The sequence below is a fragment of the Abramis brama genome, assembly GCF_963993115.1.
Source record: "Abramis brama genome assembly, chromosome: 19".
NCBI lineage: Eukaryota > Metazoa > Chordata > Actinopteri > Cypriniformes > Leuciscidae > Abramis > Abramis brama.
The window spans coordinates 28,878,553-28,900,745 of NC_139981.1; the positions used below are offsets into that span (position 1 = coordinate 28,878,553).

At 37.6% G+C, this 22,193-nt stretch overlaps 1 long non-coding RNA gene across 2 annotated transcripts in view; it reads right to left on the bottom strand.

Moving 5' to 3' along the window:
- LOC311069905 overlaps positions 1-22,193 on the bottom strand; it is a 39,774-nt gene that overhangs the window by 16,438 nt on the left and 1,143 nt on the right. Inside the window, exons 2-3 of one of the 2 annotated variants that reach the window (XR_014603576.1) lie at positions 22,041-22,185; positions 20,655-20,893 (exon numbers count right to left, since the gene is read on the bottom strand). This is a non-coding gene — a long non-coding RNA (uncharacterized lncRNA). Of the gene's footprint in view, positions 1-20,654; positions 20,894-22,040; positions 22,186-22,193 lie in introns of those variants that run through there. The other variant, XR_014603575.1, reaches the window with a different exon arrangement.

The window sequence follows — 22,193 nt, forward strand, 5'->3', positions numbered from 1 at the left end:
GATAAATTGTTCTATACATTTTTACTTTTACTTTTTACATTTACAGTTACATTTAAGATAAGAAATACAAAATAAAAACAATTAACAATTTTCAATTAACAGTATACATAAAACAGATTGGAAGAAAACATTTTTCTGTAGACTTTTATTGAGCTGAGCAGGAGATCCTGGCCTCTGCCGGTGGGACATCATCTAGGATGAGTGCATATTTCCACTGTCCACCAACAGGTTTGTAGGGCTGACTCAGGCGTAGGCTGCCATGTCACTGAGATGTTCTCAGAAAGAGGGAAGTATAAAAGAAATTAACTCACATTCTCAAAAATCAAACCATAAAATATTTTAACATGCAAAACCGTTCTATGAGCTAAACTCTGCAGGACAGCAGCCCTCCAGGACCGAACGTTGCCTATCCCTGATCTATAAGACATATTTTTAGTGTTTCTATTATATGCTGTTCATATTTTTTTAAACAATATCTAATATAAAATTCTTATATCTATGTGTAAAAAGTCAGTTTTTCATAAAAAGTGCATGGTATACTTTAAACTAACAAAATGTTTTGTCATATTAACAAATTGTTGCTTACTGTGTCCCGGGAGTTGTTCAATGGGACGGTCTGGTTTTGTCGCCTAGCAACTATGACAGCCATTGTGACGAGCGCCAGTAACATTTGTACTGGATTTTATATATACAACTTTGTATAAGTTATATATATATATATATATATATATATATAGTTATAACTGCCTAAAAACAAAACAAGAAAAAACATCTAAAAATGTTCACCATGGTCAATTTATGTACATAATAAAGTCTAAATAGTATAAACTAGCTTATGTAAAATCACATACTGGTAACATATAAGTCAACATTTGTACCTTTATTGTATTATATATATATTTTTTCTTTCATTTTTATCATTAGATACATTAGATTACTCATTACATTATTAAATTGAAACACAATACTTACATATAAAAGTGTAATCTGGCAATTTGTCTCTAGCGCGCAATGAATTCTGGGGTAGGCAAAGCTGCAAAGAATCCTTTTGATGTATCCTGGGAATATTCACGGGAAAAGAAGGACGCATTTGCAGGCCGCATTTTGAAGGCGAAGGCACGTGAAGATGCGTTTCTGCATGAACCTCTAAAACGGAAGCTTGTGAAATGCCAGATTCAAGACACACAGATCCAAGATTGGCAGTATGCCCTTGAAATGCGAACTCCCACCCGTGGCAAATGAGGGTGTAACTGAGAGTGAAGAAGCAGAGCGTCTCTCACTGTCAGCACAGACCCAGTATGGCCCAGAGGCTGAGGAAATTGCTCTTTTATTGAGAATGTGGGTACAGGGCCAGCGGTGGGACAGAAATAAAATGAAACTGTAGATTCTCTACCCGGCCCTCCTCCGGGGGAAGGAGCCTTCACCATCTCCTGATTCAGAGCAGCTCCATCCATCTCTGGGCCACCCATCTCAGGGTCGCTTTGGTCTTCCCCTGAAGGCCAGGGACAGCCTGTGGCAGCGTGCTGGCAGAGTCAGGAGGGGGCATGATGTGTTTTATGGCCTCCGTCTGCTTCTGGACTGCCGAGAACTGCTGGGCAAAGTCCTTGACAGTGTCACAGAAATGGCCGGCCTGGGAGATGGGGGTGTCGAGAAACCGAACTTTGTCGGAGTCCTTCATCTCAGCCAGGTCCAACCAGAGATGACATTCTTGGACCACCAAAGTGGACATCGTCTAGCCGAGGGCCCGAAATGTGACTTTCGTTGCCCGGAGGGCGAGGTCAGTCGCTGTGCACAGTCCCTGCAACAACCCCGGCTCAGAACTACTCATGGCCATGGCATGCAGGGCAGAGGCAACTTGTCCAGCGGCGCTGTAAGCCTTAGCAGCCAGGTCTGCTGTCATCTTACTCGCCTTGGACCGGAGGTGCGGACGATTCTGCCAGGGGGCGGCACTTTGCGGGCTCAAGTGCACTGCAATTGCACGCTCCACCTGTGGAATGTCCACATAACCCTTGGCGGCCTTGCCATCGAGGGTAGTGAGAGCGGAGGGGGAAGAAGATGCCAACATGGACATGCTCTCGCATTGAGAGCATGCACCATCCACAAACGCTCTCTCTGCATGCTGTCTGGCCAGGCATGAGAGACAGCGATCATGGCTGTCAAAAGAAGTCAGAAACACACCAACGGAAAGACATCTTGAAAAAGACGCTGACCTCTCGTGCTTGCTCTTTTTTTAGGGAACTGCTCTTTCAGCCGAAGTGCAGAGGGGTGAATGCTGCACTCTGTGCACAGCAAGGCTGGATGCAAACACCGCTGGAATGCACCTTCACACTGGCAGAGAGATCCCACAACAATCTGCAGGTAAAATAGAAATTAAAATTGCTGTTTACAAAGTAATTGCCTAGTAGTAATTCAAATTGCTATCTTTGCATAAATTTACTCTTATTTTGTAGAGGTGAATGGAAAAAAGTGATCTCTGTGCAGCTGCTTGGTTAGTAATGCTTGTCCTAATTATACCTGTATGTATATTCATTGGCTCGTTTTATTACTACTTGAAGGTGATTGGGATCCCAGGCGAGACCCCATGATGTCAGTCCGATGTAACGTTGAACGTGACTGACTGAATGGGAACAACATATGGGCAGAATTGTAATTTTTGGGTGAATTATTCCATTAAGGCCTTCAGCCAACAATCATTTTGAGATTGTTGTCTTATGACTTCACTATAACGTGTATTCAGCTTGATGTTCACCTAGCTATCATCTAAGAAATTCACTTTTAGTCCAAGGTTTGGACTCATTAGGGCTTTTCACACTGCGCTTAACCCTGGGTTATCGTCATTCTAAACATTCTTTTAAGCCCGGGTAAAGGAGCGTTTCACACTTGTAATTTAAATGCGGGGTTAACACCGCTGCTCTGGAGCGATGGAACAGCGATGGAAAACACGACAGTTGGAGTGAAGAAATGGCCGTTTCATTCTAACCTTTATATTTCAAAAAGTTCACTCAGAAAAAACTTGATATTACTGTCAGCAATGTGTAATATGAGGGTGCGCAATGCTAGAGCTATTATGTAAACAGGTCACGTGGTGCGTTGCAAATAAGGACTTTGACCTGGGGTTTAGGAATGTGCAGTGTGAAACTGAAGCTTATGAATATCCTGGATTAACTGTTAACCCCTGGGTATAGTATGAACAGTGTGAAATGTGAATAAACATAACCCAGGATTCCGTTTACCCGGGGTTTAGAATGACCCGGGGTTAATTTCAAGCGTGAAAAGCCCTATTCTTTACTACTATTTTCCACATTTTAGTGTAATAGAAAAGTAATCAAAACTATAAACGAATAAATAGAACTATGCCGGACACTTGTTGGCTGATTTTACTTTGTTATCCGTTCCATCTTATCTAACTAACTGAATTAAAATATTTTTGTAGCAAAGGAATTCATATGGTTTGTTTGTCTACAAAAATCATTTCAAGCTTTTAAGCATAAACATTTTAGATAAAATTATTTTTAAGATCATGAGAAATATAAATCCAGGCATACGACTCCATACCTTTGACTGGTACCTTTAAATGTGTTTGTTTTGCATTTCCATTTCCAAATCCAATTTTGTTAAAACATTTGTCAAATCAAGAGACATGCGACATGAATTAATGGGATCTGGTTACTTGTGGGATACAGTATTCCATTCATGTGCTCAGAATATTCAAAGTAATTATAGAAATTTCAGCTTCTACACAAATAGTGGGAGCAGTACGCTGTTTTAAACATTCCCTGTGTGTGATGAATGCATAACGGAAAGAATGGGAAAAGAATAGAGGAAGTTGTGGGAAGAACCCCGACTCGGTGGGATCACCTCCCCTCTCTCTAATCACTACTCGTGACCTCACCAGTGCTGTTGTTGGCTCTAAATAAATGGTCGGGGCCTGGACCCAAGGGGAACGGCCCCTGCCATGAGTGATGGAGCGGAGCCTGACCCACGGGCTGTTTACACTAGCACACCAAACATTCTTCACCCTCATTTGTGCCAACTTCCATTCACCTTGTTCGGTGCAGAAGGATAGATTAATCAGGATAAGAGACTTTTATTTACCCTCACTGGGCTGAGCAGGACAAATTACTTTTGAAAGTCAGACTCGGCTGTGAGCCCGGTCCCTGCCGCAGAGCCTAAGGGTCCTCGAGCATCTACATCCACCCCCCCAGCCCCCTCTCATTTTCTTACGTTTTTTCACTCTCTTTCACAGGGGTTTTGCATTAAGAGGAAATTACGGCATGCTGAAGGCACGCGTACAGGTTTTTGATCTGAGACTTAAGCTTGCGCTCATATATGCAGCTCCATGGTTTCTGAAATGATCTTTTAAGAGACTGTTCCATTTGCCAAACAATATCGTTTTGATGTCTTAAAGGGACAGAACTGTCATATTCTGTCATCATTTACTCACCCCCATGTTGTTCCAAACCCGTATGACTTTCTTTCTACTGTGGAACATAAAAGAAGATGCGTATAGTACTTTCATCATTCATCCATGCGAGTTTACGTCATAAAATAAATAAAGGAAAAAAGGTCATGCTACTACTATATGCAGTGGCCTAATTGAAGCCTGAAAACTGAACAACTGAACCTCAAACTGAAAAGATTTTGCAAGCAAAAAGGGATAGGGGCAGTACCAGTAAACATAGTTTGCATTGCATCACATTTAACCAGTTACAATTTTTTTTAAACTATTTACCTGTAACTAGCCCCGCCAGTAGTCTTTTCTTCCCTTTGACGTATATCCGAGTGAAACATCTTTTAGAACAAGACAATTTTTAGGGCGGGACTCCATTTAGTCCATTAGGAATTGATTAGATCGTTGTGGTTTGCTATTGCTACAATCTCATGTGAGTGACAGGTTGTCCAAGCCCTCGGTGAGAAGAGGGATGCGTCCAAAAGCTTAGGCAGCTGACGTGTTGCCTTGCTGCCCTATCAGGCAATGACTTTGCAGGCAGTGTTTGTGCATAAAGGTACCTCACGAAACTGATTTCGGACAGACTTCTAAGGCAGCATAACAGTTTAATGATCTACAACAGAATAGAGAGAGCTTTAGTTATAAGTGAATATTTAATTACTACAGTACTAATTTCTTGCTAGAAATGACATCAAATGACATATTTATTTTTTAGCTTAACTGTCATGGAATGGAATACACAGGATTGTGGGACATCAAAGACAGCAAGGTTCATCTGCCTTCAAAAATCAGTCAGGTGAAAGTATTTTAGTAGAAAGGGTGTGGCACAATCACTGAATTCGGATGTGCCTTATTGCCTTTCTATCTTTGTATGCTACCTCTAATGTAGCGCTGCTAAACTTTTGTAACGTTACTTTAAAACAACAATATACTTTTACTTGCTTACTTTATACTTGCGGGTTCGATTCTCAATACTGGTAGGAACATGTAGGTGGGGAATGAATAAACAGCGCTCTCTTCCACCTTCAATACCCATGACTGAGGTGCCCTTGAGCAAGGCACTTAACCCCCAATCGCTCCCTGCGCCGCAGCCAATGGCTGGCCACTGCTGTCACTGATCCTAATGTGTGTGCAACTTGGATGGGTTAAATGCAGAGGACAAATTCAGAGTAAGGGTTACCGTACTTGTCCTTCACGTCACGTCACCTGCTCATAAGACATATGTTTGAGATATCCGTCTGTACCATGAGTCCATCTGTGCGCCTCAAGTTGTCGGATTCATCCATGCAGAATAGCGGATTTAAAGGTGAACTAAGTAACTTTTTTACCTTAACTGAACAGCTTCGGAGTCACTGGAATGGTTATATTACTTATTTCGGGTTGAATGGTGGTCGTTTCGCACCCCCCTGGTGCCCGTGAGCGGAAAATCCGCACTTGCAACTTTGAGCCGGCGGGCCGCCGGCCGCCGCGTCAGGAAGTATTGCGTGATATCAGGTCTCGCGATGTAACGAATTGCTTTACGGCCAAAAGCAATCTGCTAAAATGCTGTCATTATTGCGCTCCCTCACGCTGTTCGAACCCGAATGAAGAAGACGTTTTAAAGAATGTCCCATCTGCTTTGATGTCGTTGATCTACTAGCCTCTGGTGTCTGAGAATCGCCAACGAGTTTTTACAACAGTGTTGTCAAATATCTATTCCGAAGCTGTAGGGGGAGCTCTAGAGAGAAACCTGCGAGCAAAAAGCGAGAATAAGCCAGAAATCCCGAAATTACTGAGCCCTGCTTTAAAGCACAACTCACGTAATTACCAAAACAATGTTCCTCCAAGTAACTTGTAGTTTTATTTTCCAACCACTAGAGGGCCAAAAGTTATATAGGGTTGCATTCAAAAAAATTTGTATTCTGCTGTGCATTTTTTGATTGACATGAGGCTGAGTAAATGATGACAGAATGTTCATTTTGGGTGAACTATTCCAGTGTGATGTATTGAACAGACTGTAGCCAACTTCCATGCCTTACAGCCTCGAATTCATTCACACTAATTAAATATAGTTTTTATGGTTAATCGCAAGTGGCTTTTTTTTTTTTTTTTTGTCATTTATACTTCTCACTCACATCCATTCAAAATTGTGTATGCCAATTTGCTATAGGCCTATTTAAAACGAAACCTGTGCGAAAGCTGACCAAATGCTTGAGTTTTGAAATTTTGCCAAGCTTTCAAAGTGCTCAGACCTTCCTAAAGGTCCTTCTTCATGATGGATATTGCATGCTGAGGTGGTGTGTAATGGATTTGATCCAAGACAGTGGTTTATTCAGCAGTCTTAGTGGGAGCGGACCGCAGCTGTCGCTACATATATTTCCTGAAGAACGTTTCTGCCTTGTAGCTGAAGGCTGTGAATTCAGATTTCTCCCAAATGGCAGATTATAGGTTTTAAGGAACATCTGTATACACACACTGTAGAGGGAAGTGTGTGTTTTGCATTTGAAAGGGAGATGAGCGAGATCAAGTCAGTCCTCAGACTTCCACCCAGTTAAACGACAGCTGGCTTTAGCAAAGCAGCTGACAAACATTTCTCTTATGGTCATTATGCCTAAAGAGTTGCTTTGCACATTTACTTCAATGCATGTCCCTACACTCCAAGTGACTGTCTAATAAGCGTTTTATATGAGGTTGACGTCATTGGGCTGTTTGATTGCATAGAATCATCTCCAGCTCAGCCTTTCTCAATTTCATTCTATTTGTTGAATGCAATTTACATAAAATGTGATGAGATACATTAACAAAAAGTACGGCAGTGTGCTGTAAAAACCATTAATAATTCAAGTTAATTGGTTAATAGTAAGTTACCTTACCATATATCAAGAACATTATAATTAACAAAATAATACAAAAAGTATTATATTAAAGTTAATATAAAAAAAAAATCAATTTGATATTTTACAAGACAATACAAGTAATTTTACTGTAAAATCTTGTTGTAGTAAATAAAGTGAATGGTTTACCTCATAATTAGGACAGTTTTGATGAAGTCATCAAATGAACTTCCACCTTACATTATGCCTCTCAAGCTTGACATATGTTTGCATTTATTTATTTAGGCAAAGTGATTTAGCTGTTCAATGGTGTTAGAAGAGTTTGAAGGTTAAGGAAAGGTATTCCAGTGTGGCGTTCTGCACTCGTCCTCTCCCCTCCAATGAAATAAACACTTTATAGAATGTCAGGAGAGGCTCTCTTCTCCGTGTGATGTTTGTGTTTTATGGCTGTATGTGGGAAGCTCGTATGCAGTGGGCTCAACATTGATGTGAGTCCACTGTAACTGTGGTTAAGGGTGTAGTAAACCCTGGGCCCTTCACTTTTATGATCTGAATGAAGTAGCTGGAAAACACTGTTGGGAAGAACAGCATGCTCTCGTCCTCCAACCTCTCAAATAGACTGCAAAACCAAAACTGGCTGGATAGATTATATGGATGGAACTTTCAAGCAGTTTCTAATGTAGAATTAGGATTAATTTCAGTCATTTTTGTGCTTATTTATTTATTTATTTATTTTAGCAACATTTCCTCTTTAAAATGAATAAGAGAGGAACACAATAATTTCCATTTCATTTGGGTTATATAATAGAATTAAGAAAAACAGAAATACGTCAATGTATTTTTAAAGAAGTATTTTGTCCTGAAAGAATATACACTATACTAAAAATATACACTATCGTTCAATAAGATTAAAATTATGAAATATGAAATATGATTACAATTTAAAATAATTGTTTTCTATTTCAATTGATTTAAAAATGCATTTCATTCCTGTGATCAAAGCTGCATTTTCAGCATCATTACTCCAGTCTTCAGTGTCACACTTCATTCTGATATGCTGGTTTGCTGCTCAAGAAACATTTCTTATCATTTTCATTGTTGAAAACAGTTGTGCTGCTTAATATTTTTGTGGAAACCATGATACATTATTTATTTATTTTTATCTTTGAAATAAAAATCTTGTGTAAGATTAAAAATGTCTTCACTGTCACTTTTGATCAATTTAATGCAACCTTGCTGAATAAAAGTATCAATTTCTTTCAAGAAAAGAAATCTGACTTTTGAATGGTATAGTTTTCCTTCTGTGGTTTCACAGTTGTGTTCATATTTTAGTCAACACAGTCTGCATCATGAATTAAACATATTCTTATAACTGGTGGAGGCATTAATCAGTCAGACTAGACCAATATTGTTCTCCATTATAGAAAAAAGAAGAAGAATCCATTTTGTATCTAAGCCTGATGAGAATGAGAATCGCTATCAACTTCTACAGTGTTAAGAAACTACAGCACAAAATGACCACTAGGTGTCGCTCTAAGACAGCTTATTTTTGAACAGATGACCCTGTTGGCTTACAACATGAGGGTGGAATGCTACTCAACCTCTAAAACTGTAAACAAATTAACACAGTTATACGAATCGCAATAAATAACTACATGAATGCTAGTAACAGTTAAAGCAATCAGATTCATTTGACTGTTTAGTATAGTTACAACACAAGTGTCTTTTGGGTGTTTGCCCACTCCAAGTGTCTATGATATTCTGGTCTATAGATATGTCTATACTTGGGTCCCTCTTAAGTAAGTCTTTATGATTTTTCTAAAACCCATTTTATCATCCATAAATGAAAACTGAGTCTCATTGCTTAGAAATTAGAAGGACACCTCAAAAAGCCACATGATTTCAAATGTTTATGGTTACGTGCCAAAGTTTTATACTTAAGGTTAGATATCTAACACTAATATGAGCAGTAGTAATAATAATAATAATGCAAGCACCTCTAATAATATAGATAGAAACATATCAAACAATGGCAATGAATGACCAACTATTACATTTCAACTTGTTTAGCTTCTATATGGGTTCTGACAGGTGCTCTTTAACACTTCTATGCCTGCAAGCGTCAATGCCCGTATTTACTTTGAAGACAGTTTTGATGGAATGTTTCCGTGGGGCACACGGCCCAATGAAACCCTTATCTTCAAGCAAACTATGCAGCGAAAGCCCTGCTTCCCTACTGACTGGGCTTGAATAGAGACAAATGATTCCTGCATGTAGGAGGGACTGATGTCTCATGTGGAGTTTTGGAAAAGTTCTCAGTGAGACAGCTGCTGTCTAGACTGTCACCCTGACATCTCACGGTTGTGCCGTAGGGCCAGATTTGTGAAGAGGAGCACTTGACAAGAAGCTTAACTGATCCTTGCAGCCTGTAAGATTATCTGCTCTCCTTTAAACATCCTATGCCTGTGTCATACCTGCTTCTGGAGCAAAAGAAAATGCAAGCAAAGGAGCTCATATGACCCGTGAACCCACTGCACCTGAATGCAGACTCTTTCTCTCTGACACGCACAGTGGAACTGTAATGCAGGTCCATAGTCACTTTGTGATGGTAAAAGTACATATTTTGTTGCTACCCCAGGTGAAACACGATTTTGAAGTCGTTTCAGTAGTATTGGACTGGTAGTAACATTTAAAATCAAATGAAGGAAGTTATCAGAATAAGTTATCAATTTAATTCAAACATAAAATAAAAAAACTTTTTAAAAGGACAAATTAATAGTCATGATAAATGTATCATTTTTAAATTGAAAAACAAACTGACATTTTTAACAGTTTATTTAATTATTTAAAAATGCAGTTAAAACAATACAAAAGTAAATACAATTAAAAATGATTTTTAAATGCACATTTTAAATTGCATCTTTAAGAACCATTTGCTAGTTGCTTTTCTTTGTCCATTTGCCAAAATGCTTTTTACTGTGTCGTTTTGTCAATTGCTTTGCTTTATCCACTTGTCAATAGAGTTAAAAATGCCACATGACTTTTCCGGGCAACAGTCTAATGGAGAACCAATATAGGAGCAATTCTCAATCATGCCTAAAGTCTTAGCTGATGATCCCGCGCAGTCTGCCTCGACCAGACTAAGACCAGAAAATGAGTGTATATTGTTTGATTTTGTAGACAGTCACATTGTAATAGAAACAATCATACAGGGCTGAAAATTTACAACATACAAAAAATGTAGGTATAAGCTAGTTTAGCTGGTGTTTTTTCTTTGTGAAAAAATAAGCACACTTTAGCATACTTTTAAAAAGAGTTTAGAAATAATATACCCTCTTTATTATGATATGCATGTTATTTGCAAATGCTGTACATAGTTTAAATTTATATTAAATGCAATTAGTAGAACTTAAAATTGTACTTCATCACTGGCAAAATGGACTTTTAATAAAACTTGGCTTTCTATGCAGTAGAAAGGCGAAACAAATTTGAATCGGCGCTACCTGACTAGAAAAAAAGAAGAAAAAAAGAAAGAAAAAAGGGCTTTTTTTCCCCCTTCCTTTTGCCAGTATAGGAACTTCAACATCTATAATGCACTGGGCATGGTGCCATCCAAGGCTACTCCCACCAGTCTGCTATGGATACGCTTGACCAGAGTCAAATACCGCCCTGCTTTAGTATGAAATACTTATTAGCAAACTTTTAGTCGTAATGGTTGACTTGTATATTTCCCGAGTGCAACAGTTCAAATAATAAACATTTAGCGTGAGTGAGCTATCGGTTTCCAGTGAAGAATCCAGTGCGTGGCTAAAGCTGCAAAGAATCGTATACAGAGAGATCGTTTGTAGTCAACATCAAACTGGATGACCACGAACACAGTGTTTTAGGCCAAACGGATGAATAAAACTGAAAGAAACTGCTGTTCTGTAAGTTCCTCGGAATCACCTGAAGCAAAACGACAACGAGTAAGCCAACAACCGGTAAGAAAGCTGTTGCCACAGTGTTCCATTTTTACCATAATGCTGTTTAAAGAGTTTACAGAGAACGATACAATTTTCAGTCACAAATCTACGTACAATAACTGTTCTGTTAATAATCCTCTGTCGATCCGACTGTCTGTTGCACGGGGATACAAAAATGCGGAAGTTTAATCTGTAGTTTTCACGAAAGCCCTGGAGCTGTCAAAAGTCCTTACAAATAAACGTGAATTTCTCGGTCCAGGTAACACAGAAAAAGAGTAAACTTCGTTAATTTACATATAGCCTACTACCGACATTGTAACAATATAAAGTGGGGTTAAAATCAGCGGTTACACTTTAAAGAGTGCTTTTTGACCCACTTTAGTGGGAAGTTTCAATATTACTTCAATTGACATTGAAATATGGTTAAAGGATTAGTTCACTTCAAAATTAAAATTCTATCATCATTTACTCGCTCTCAAGTTGTTTCAAACCTGTATGAATTTCTTTCTTCTGCGGAACACAAAAGAATATATTTTGAAGAATGATGGTAACCAGACAGTTGATGTACCCCATTTTTTTTCCTACTATGGAAGTCAATGGGGTTCATCAACTGTCTGGTTATTCTTCTAAATATATTCCTTTGTGTTCAGCAGAAGGTTTGGAACAACTTGAGGGCGAGTGAATATGACAGAATTTTCATTTTGAAGTGAACTATTTCTTTAAAATCACATCAGAATAAGTGTACTTTAAAGCATGACAAATGATTATTAAAACAATGATATGAAATGTTTACAGTAAAACACTTTTTAAAAGTGTACTTTCTGTTAAGAAACATAGTCATGAAAGTGTATTCTCTTTAAGTACACTTAAGTGGCCTTTTATTTAATTAATATTATATTAAATGCAAGTGCAGTTAAAAAAAAAGTTTGAGGTACTCTACAAGTGCACATTCAGTACAATTAGGCCCTGTCCCGAAACGGCACCCTAAACACTCGCGGCCTTCCTTTGAGTCTTGCACTTTCGTGACGTAACGCCGCTTTGACTGTCAGGAAGAAGTCTGCTGTGGAGCTCACATCAGTGCAGGCTCGGCAAAAGTGCGCATTGAGGGCGCACCTTCTTTTTCACAAGGGTTAGCTGGCCAGCAGGTCCTGACAAATAACCCAAATCAATACAAAACTATCAAAACAGACTAGCGTAAGTTACCACCTCATCCTGGCTAGAAGACTAGCTAACCGAAAACTGTCATTCCAGCAAGAACATATATTGTGGAAAAGAATCAAACTTCCTTTCTCAATTCTGCTGATTCAGGCCCAGACCAGCTGTAATTTAATGAAGTCTAAATGAGGGCTGGCAATGCAACTGTCACATTCTCAACCTCTTTCCTGTTTTTCCTGCACAATGTGCAAAGCTATTAAAAGCAGCTCTGCCAATAGTAGGAAATACCACAGCTGATGTGAGCTGCCTGAGTGGCTAATGGTGATTATGCTTGATTTAAGCCGAATGTGTCATTAACTAATCACACGGTATTCTCCCAGTCTGAGGTCTGCCAAGTTCTGCCCCTTCAAAGAAGCCCATTATACTTCAAGAGAGAGTAAACAGCCGGTCCCTAAGAACCATGCTCTCTAAAGTTTAAAGAAACATCATCTATCACCCCGCCAGGCACCTGCAGGTGTGACCTTGCTCTCTCAACACAACTGACACTGGAGAGAACGATCTCCCAGGCTGCCCTCTTCAGGCTGATGGTGAGGTCAAATGAAAAGCATGATGGGATATATATTAAGTGGCTTCAGGCGAAGGCGAAATTTGGGACATTCAAGGTTTGGGCCTGGGACATACTGTTGCTCTGCAGTGGTTGACCTCAGTGAGATGACTGACCATATAAGAAGCCAGATAATGCCAATGGACAATCTAAAAATATAGAGAGATTGATTAGGTTGGTCAGAAGATGTCAAATTTGCCGTCAATCCTTTGCGGTTGTATAACCAACACCCTCGCAGCAGCGTTAATTTGTTTGTTGGCATTTACTGACAAGGTAATATAACACTATATAGGGTTGTAAATGTATATTAAAGTTTTTAAAAATGAAAATATGAAAAACTTTACTAGATTTGCGATGTTGATAACTGTGGAAATGCATCATCACAGTATGTGAAAAGGGTTTAAATAAAATGAAAGGGGAGAAATGGCTGCTAGAGTCCCTGGTAACAATGCGAAGAATGCAACGCATAGGCTATCTGTGTTGCATTACACAGCAAAATATTCTAGGCCTAAATTGTTTAATTAGTTATTTGAATTAGTGTTTAATAAAAAAATAAATAATAATAATATCTAAAAGTCCTTAAAACAGGTTTGTTTGCTTGAGAAGCATACACATTTTGTCATGTTATGTTAAAATAAGTTTCATAAGAAATGTTAGAATGCAGCTAGGGTCCAAATATGAGACGGCAAGTTTTAAAGTTGAGACACTCACACACAGATATAACGCATATTTTAAAAACTTTGTTGTATAAAATGTATATTTATTTGCAACAGTTATGTTAACAGCAATAATACTATATTTCTGATAAGAACAGCTATTCAGCTGATGGACACGCGCTGCGTTGTCATGGGAACATCCCAGGTGAAAATAATGAGGAAATTACGTTGTCTTTCGTTGCTCCCTTCATCAACATAATGGCACACAAGTGCCCTGCTCCCTCCAAAGTGCCCAATTCAAGGGCTCTGCCGTCTGCCCTTTTAAGAGAGTAGGGCATAGGTAATGCTCACGAGCAATAAGCACGTCCCAGCCGTCCGTCCGTCACTTATTGGGTTCCCCGGAAACATTTCCGTTGTGTTCTGTCCTATTTGCAGCGCGTTTCTGTATTTGTTTGTGTTGTGAACTTTTGCAGCGCGTTTCTGTATTTGGTTGTGTTGTGAGTATTTGGAGCACACATGTGTTGTGAAACTGATGAAGATGTTTTCTTAATTTGCGGGTGTTTTTTCTATTTGCATGTGTTTTCTTCAGTTGCAGCGCATTGAGCTCTCTCGGCCACCGTAGAATAAATCTGCCAGCACAGTAAGAGAAAATAGACTCGCATTAAAGATAGATTCAATGAAAACAAGTTTTATGCAGTAAAACAAGCCTTATATTTTATATACATTTTACACAAATTAAGACAAATATTAGTTATAAGACAGCTAACTGAAATACACTTAAATGGGCTATATGTAGAATTCAAAAACCCTTGTTATTAGCGACACCGGTGGTCGATAAGCGAACTGCGGCCAGCAACTTATTGCTTAGTGACCATTTTATAAAAGCAAAAAGCCTCGTGAAGCCTTGTTTACCGAAATCGGTACTTTTTTACAACTCTATTGCTGGAATACTTGAACTATTCATGACCATTTTTTCTTTTTGTCTGAATCTCACAAAACTTGTCATGAACATGTCCAGATCATATGTTACCTCAAATTCATAGAAATAAATATCTTAAATCTTATAAATATCTTAAATATTTGCTTAAATATTTTTAGAAACCATTTGCATTCATTGATCAATGCATTTTTTTGGATTGAGACCAAAAAAAAAAAAAAAAGAAGACAAAAAAGTTAAATTACAAAAAAATATATGACAATTTACCATAATGCAAAAGGAAGAAAATGTTTTGACAAAAAATTACAAAGATACATATTTTTGGGAATTTACAATGACGAAATTGTGTACAACAAGACTAGGAATGAGTAAGTTGGGTCCATTTTGATTCCATGTTCACTTAAGGGAATTGGGTACATGTTGGCATTCAGGATGGAAAGGTAGTTGCTAACATTCTTGGCTATTTGTAATTTTGTCCCTTGTCCTTGCGTGCCAGTCATGATAATTTGTGCGGTTGTGTGCAGGTATGAAACAGAGTTAAATTTTTGTGAGTTCTGTGAGGTCCAGAGGTGCAGTTGGGTAAACAGTGCTGAACAGCCTGTGCTGTGTCCCTGGGACGGAAGCCAAGGTGACACCAACAAGGCAGCTCAGACACACATATACACACACTGGGGGTGAGAACGAACGCTGAATGTGAACTCAATGTGCTAGAATCTACACGTAGGGTTGAGGCACCTGCCCACCCCAGCGGAGGTGTTTCAATACTACCAAGGCCAAATACCTCCCTGCTAATATTGACTCAGATAGTGGAAAGGATATTGATGGGTCTTCTGTGTGTTCACAGGAAGAACAGTGGCATTGTATCCGCAGTACCTCTTTATCAGCGGCTGTGTGCAGAGAGCTTATGTAAAGTTGGGTTTCTGATAACGTGCTGCAAACACCACAGCAGATGCACTGTTATGCTATTTGCACAAACGATAAGCCAGCAACCTGAAATAGACTTAGACCTACATGTTGTTGCAGACATTTAGCTTCTCTGAATTTTACAAATAAATCATTGCTGGAATATTTTAACTATTCATCGCCATTTTATTTTATTTTTGGCTGAATCTCACAAAACTTGTCATCAACATGTTCAGATCATATTTTACCTCAAAATCATACAATGGAATATAACATTTATTTTGGTAACACTTTATTTTGATAGCTCACATAAACATTCTACTAACTATAAGTAACTTTGCAACTACATGTCAACCAACTCGTTAGAGAATTAATATCTGCTAACTCTTTATTTTGATGCTCCCCAACAGATATTGTACTCACTATAAATAACTTTGCAAGTACATGTCAACTTATTCTACTAACCTGAACGATAACAATCTACTAATACTCTAATGAGAGTTCGTTGACATGTAGTTGCAAAGTTACTTATTATTAGACGTAAAGTCTAAAGTAGACTATTGCAATTAAGTGTAACAAAAAATGTTGCAAATAGAAAATTATTTTATAAATAGTTATTTTTTGCAGATAAAAAAAATGACAAACATATATACAAAAAAAATCATGATAAATTGCCATAATGCAAAAAAAAAATCTCATTAGTTGAATTAATGCAAAACAATTTTTTTATTTTTATTACAGAACTTTTACTATTTCTTATTTGGAAATTATATTTCATTATACTGCAATATGAAAAAAATAATCATATATGTCAATTGTAAGGTATTTGTTATATTGTGTTTTTGACTGATTTAAATAACAAGAATAATTGTATTTTTTTTATTTTATTGTAATACAATAATGAGAATCTACTCAGAATCAATAACAAAAAACTCAAAAGTAGACTATTTAGAAACATTAAGCCAATACAATTTTTTTTTTGCTTATGAAAATAATGTCACAATTCAAATACATTTTTTTTTGGTGCCATTTCCTTTGGTGCCACTATAGTGGCACAGATATTACACACGCCACCTTTAGCAACATTTATTTATCTATTTGTTTGTTTATTTAATGAGGACAATGTACATTAATGCACATCAAAATAAAAACACAAAATGTAAACGTGCTGGATTACTGCATCACTGCTACTGACAATAATTGATTCATGAATAACCTCTGAAACACATACTGCTTTCATATGCCCTGGCTGAGAATGATAAGGCATCTGTTACAAAACAGCACCATTTGAACAAAATCTGTAAAACATAGTTCTTCTAACTCTCTTGGAAAACCTTTTGGGAGTTTCTCTCAATGGCTGCAATGCAAAGAACAGAAATTACCAGGGGACCATATTTAGTCATCATGAGGCCAGTGCAGATCTGCACACGCTGAGAAAACAGCCGCTAATAACAAACCAAACAATAGATGAAACGACGTGCCAATGCACACTAATCTTGGCAGAATAATTGTGTGAGAGTTGTTTGAGTTGAAAACTGTGCAATTTGAACTCTTTGTCAAACACGCTTGTGTAATTAACAACATCTGTTAAGAGGGAAGGGTAACAGGGTTTGAAAACAAGTGAGCCAGTTTTTTCCCTCTCTTCCTCTCCTCTGTCTTTGAGTGAGTACATTATTTTACTCTCTCATCAATGTATATGAGAAACTTGTCATGTGGGGAAACTCTACTCTCTAAAATAGCCTTTATCAAAAGATGCTTTCAGTGAGGTTTATTCTCTCTACCACCCAACCCGGTATCACTGATTGTGCAATTTTTTTTTTGTTGTTGTTGTCCAGAGCATGTAAAATTTTGGAAATGTTATAATATGTTATTTCATAAGAGGCTGTGAAATGTGGCTTGCCTTCACTATTTTGTCATAAAGTGCTGAAGACTATTTGAATGCCGCCTCTGCACAGCACTGTTACAAAATATTTGTGACATTTAATGTTGTTTTCTTGGGTCTTTTATATTTAAATTGACTGCTGGTTTGATGGATTTTATATTTTATTTCATATTTGAATATATTTTAAAAAGTTATTCCTGTGATGGCAAATCTTAATTTTACTCATTACTACAGTCTTCAGTATCACATGATCCTGCAGAAATCATTCTAATATGCTGATTTTGCGCTCAAGAAACATTTCTTATCAATTATCAATGTTGAAAACATGGTGCTGTTTAATATTTTTGGAAGCCGCAGCATTTGTGTAGCATTTATTTGAAATAAAAATATTTTGTAACAATGTAATAGTCTTTGCTGCTACTTTTGATCAATTGGATGTCACTGCTGAATAAATGTATGTAAAAAAAATTACCACCCCCAAACATTTGAACAGTATTTAAACTTATGAGTGGCAAATCAGTGGAGTGTCTAAATTTGTATGAAAACATTTATTTTTGCATTTCTTGCAGTTTGCATTTTGGATGGTATTCAAAATCACCTTTAGACTTGCAACTAGAATGTTTCATCCTGATATGGACAGCAAACATCAAAACACAATTGTGTACTTTAGCTAAGGTGGATAAATGTGACCCTGGACCACAAAACCAGTCTTATGGGTAATTTTATTAAAATTGAGATTTATACATCATCTGAAAGCTGGATACATAATCTTAACATTGATGTATGGTTTGTTAGGATAGGACAATATTTGGCCGAGATACAACTATTTGAAAATCTGGAATCTGAGGGTGCAGAAAAATCTAAATATTGAGAAAATCGCCTTTAAAGTTGTTCATTTATGTTCACGATTGTGCTGCATGCACTCACAAAAATATATTTTTTTATATATTTAAGGTGGGAAATTTACTAAATATCTTCATGGATCATGATCTTTACTTAATATCCTAATGATTTTTGGCATAAAAGAAAAATCGATAATTTTGACCCATACAATGTTTTGTTGGCTATTGCCACAAATATACCCGTGCGACTTAAGACTGGTTTTGTGATCCGGGGTCACAAATGTTTAGTATTTTTATAATCAGTAATAGTGAATGTTACTTGTACTGATAATTTGTAGGTACTGTACATGATTCAGCCCTTTCTCTAACTACCACACACTCTCCAGTGACATAAGCATGTTATGCAGAGCAGCCTCATTGTCCCACTGGGTAATCTCCTCACAGTTTGCATTCTTCTCATGGATGCTGCAGTGTTTTGTGGTGAGGAGGATCTGTCTTTACAGATTGGTTTTGTTCTAATTTGATGGTCCCAAGGCTGGTTTCACACATGGTTCAAACCCAAGTTCAACTCCACCCTCTCCCCTTGTGGATTTCTTTCTGTACACTCTATTATTTGGGGCTAAACCGGAGAACATTTGCGTCATTACACGAGTACCACTGTGGGTATTAGGTTAGTGGCAGCCTGTTTTCTGCTGTATTTAGAAAACAACTCGGGAGGAAAACTGTGAACCATACGATTCCACATGTGTTGCGTTTCACTGCTACCCACCAAGTTTATAATACCATGTTAATGCCAACAACATCCATACTCTCATGTCAAAAAGAGAATGTCTGGGTTCCTGACATAGCTATAGTGTCTGCTAGACATTTTCTGGCGGTCATCAAAAGGAAAATGTTCAAAAAGAGACTGTCTTTTGTTCGCTTTATTAATGCCAAAATTTGTAATTTTAATAAGAACAGCAGAAATCAATGAGAAGTACCAATTTCAACTGCTGTTTGTAAACCTGTGTTTGTGAGAATCAGAGAATATGTACAAGCAGTTTTCTTTGCCTATACCCCAAACTGCTTTCCTGAATTCAGTGTGGACAAATCAGTGTCAGCATAAACAGTCTTGTCACACAAATCAACTGTTTTATTTAAAAAATGTATGTACACCCAATTTCTCGATGTTTGTGTCCCTGCCAAGAACAGGTGTCCTCTCAGCGCCATTTCCCATCTCACAGCTGTTACTTATAGTGAAAGACTATTTGAAGGTCACTCTGCTCTTTGTCAGTTTGTGCCTCAAAAACTAAAAGCATTCTTACAAAATGACTTTGTAGGACATAGAACAGCTAGACTCTTCCTGCATTGTACCCTTGTGAAAAATAAGTGCACTTAATTGTATTGAATGTGCATAATAGTGTTAAAACCTTAAAAGTATATATTTTAAAACACTATTACAGATAATATAATGTTAATGAAATAAAAGGCCACTTAAGTAAAGGCACCCGCACATTACAAGATAATCGAGCCGATTTTGGGCCCAATTCTCCACTTTTGACAATCCTACCCTTACAAAAAGAAATTTATTCCAGTGTGATATTAGTATACTTCTTTTAAACTAAAAGAAAGAAAGTATAGGCCTACTTACAGAATACGTATTATGTGCTTCTCAGAAATATTCTTAAAATTGCACTATACTTGACTGAAAATATAGTATAATGATAGAAAAGTCGGTTTTCTTTAGACATTCTACTAACTATAAGTTATATAACTTTGCATCTACATGTCAACTAACTGTCATTAGAGTATTAGTAGACTGTATGCCTAGTATACTCTTTATTTTGATGGTCCCCCAACAGATATTCTACTGACTATAAGTAACTTGGCAACTACAAGTCAACTTATTCTACTAACCCGAACCCTAACACCTTACCATAACCTAACAGTCTTCTGACAGTCTACTACAGCCTAGTAATACTCTAATGAGAGTTAGTTGACATGTAGTTGAAAAGTTACTTATAGTTAATAGTTTGTCTAAAGCGGACTATCGAAATAAAGTGTAACCGAAAAGTATATTTGGCGTGTACTTGTACTGAATCTTTTGATCGAGATCCATAAAAGTATAATTAAGTATTGTAAGTATACTTGGCTTGTAGTTGTGCTTTCTCTTTTGATTGAGTAGTCTATTAAATACTTTTTTCACATAGTTTTACTTAGTCTTATAAACTTACTTTGTTTGAAAATATTGATTTATAAAGAAAACACATATGTTCCTGATTCTGAGTATCTGTGGCTAGACCACTGGTAGTGTACATAGGAATTTACTTCAAATCTACTTTACTCTGTTCCCACCACTGACTGAATTGTACGGCTATGCATGCTTTGATTGTTATATGGTAGGGGGTAGAACTATCAGTATACCTATAAGTTCACTTGTAGTTGTCAGGAAACAGACTTGCAGAAGTAGTGAATTACAATAAACAAGTTTTATTCAAACAGGTGTATGGTAAGTATATTTGCAGGCAGACAACAACCATGAAGACAATGATAAAGATGCAGTAGAACACAGGTATGTTGCACCACACGCACCCTACACACCAGTATAGCGTAGGGTACTGAATAAATGAGATGTAACCTCTTACAGGGAGTTGGAGAACTGGAGACTGGAGACAGGCAGGATTGGAGACGAACACGGAAGTAGGTATCTCTGGTAAGGAATAATAATAATAAATGACAAGAGCGAGCTCTGATGCTGCATCAACATATTAAGCATAGCTAATGAAAACATTACCCTTGAAATAAAAGAGCGTATCATTTTTTTGTGCTTATTTTACTTAAACCTTCTCATCCATAGACAATGTAGACAAACTTAGACAAACAATAGACCATTTGCTGCTTCATAGACACAACTGCATAATGCTCCAACTTATGCCTAGTAAATCACTCCACAAGACTATAAACAGACGCTTTAACTGTATTGATTGATCTTTTAGCGTGACTCGGACAGACAAGCATCTGAATCAACCACACCCATTTTGCATTGCTAATAAAAATATTGCTCTTGGAAATGAATGTGTCATTAAAGTAATCCACTAAATCTGTGAACGGCATTTAAAGCGTAAATGCTTATATCACTTTAACTGTTTTCATATCCATGCTAGATGTGAAATCACATTCCAGTTGTGTTCTAAAAGTACGCTGCAGACTGCTAACAGCAACACTATTATTTGTTTAAATGTTGAGCCGCAGCTCATTGGCTGCTGATGCAACAACCACCAGTCAGCTGTGTTATGTAGATAATGACGTGATCACTATCAAATGAAGTAGACCTATCAGCCTGTGCCATCTAGAGTTTCATGCCAGAACTAGGTAATAAAATGTCATCTGCGTAGAGAGATATTGCTTGTTGGGTACCCTTCATCGAAATTTGGTCTTGTCTTATTTTTTGTGCTAAAGGTTCGAGGGACAATGCAAATAACATTGGTGAGAGGCAACATTGGCATCCTTGCCTTGTTCCTCTCAAGATAGCAAAAGGTTGGGAGTGTAAGCCATTTGTTGCTATAATTGCTGATGGATTATCATAAATTATTTGGACCATGTTAATACATTTCTTGTCAAAACCAAATTTATCCAGCACCCTCCATAAATAATCCCAATTTAATGTCAAAAGCTTTGTATGCGTCTAAAGATAAAACTGCACAGGGGAATTTTTATCTTTACTTTCATTAATTACATGTAGCAACCGACGTAAATTGTCTGCAGCCGAACGATGTGGAATAAAGCCGGATTGATCACTGAATTAATTTGCAGATATATTTTTCAAGACGTAAAGCTAAGACCCTAGCATGACCCACTTGATATTGCTGCAGTTTAGAGGTTTTCCAGCTATGGATTGGGCTTGGTAACTCTTCTCATTGAAGGTCTTTTGGTGGCAGAGCAGACGGCAGAGGTCCCTGGAGATTAAATTTCCGGCTGACCCAGAGTCAATAAGGGCGGTGACTGAAATA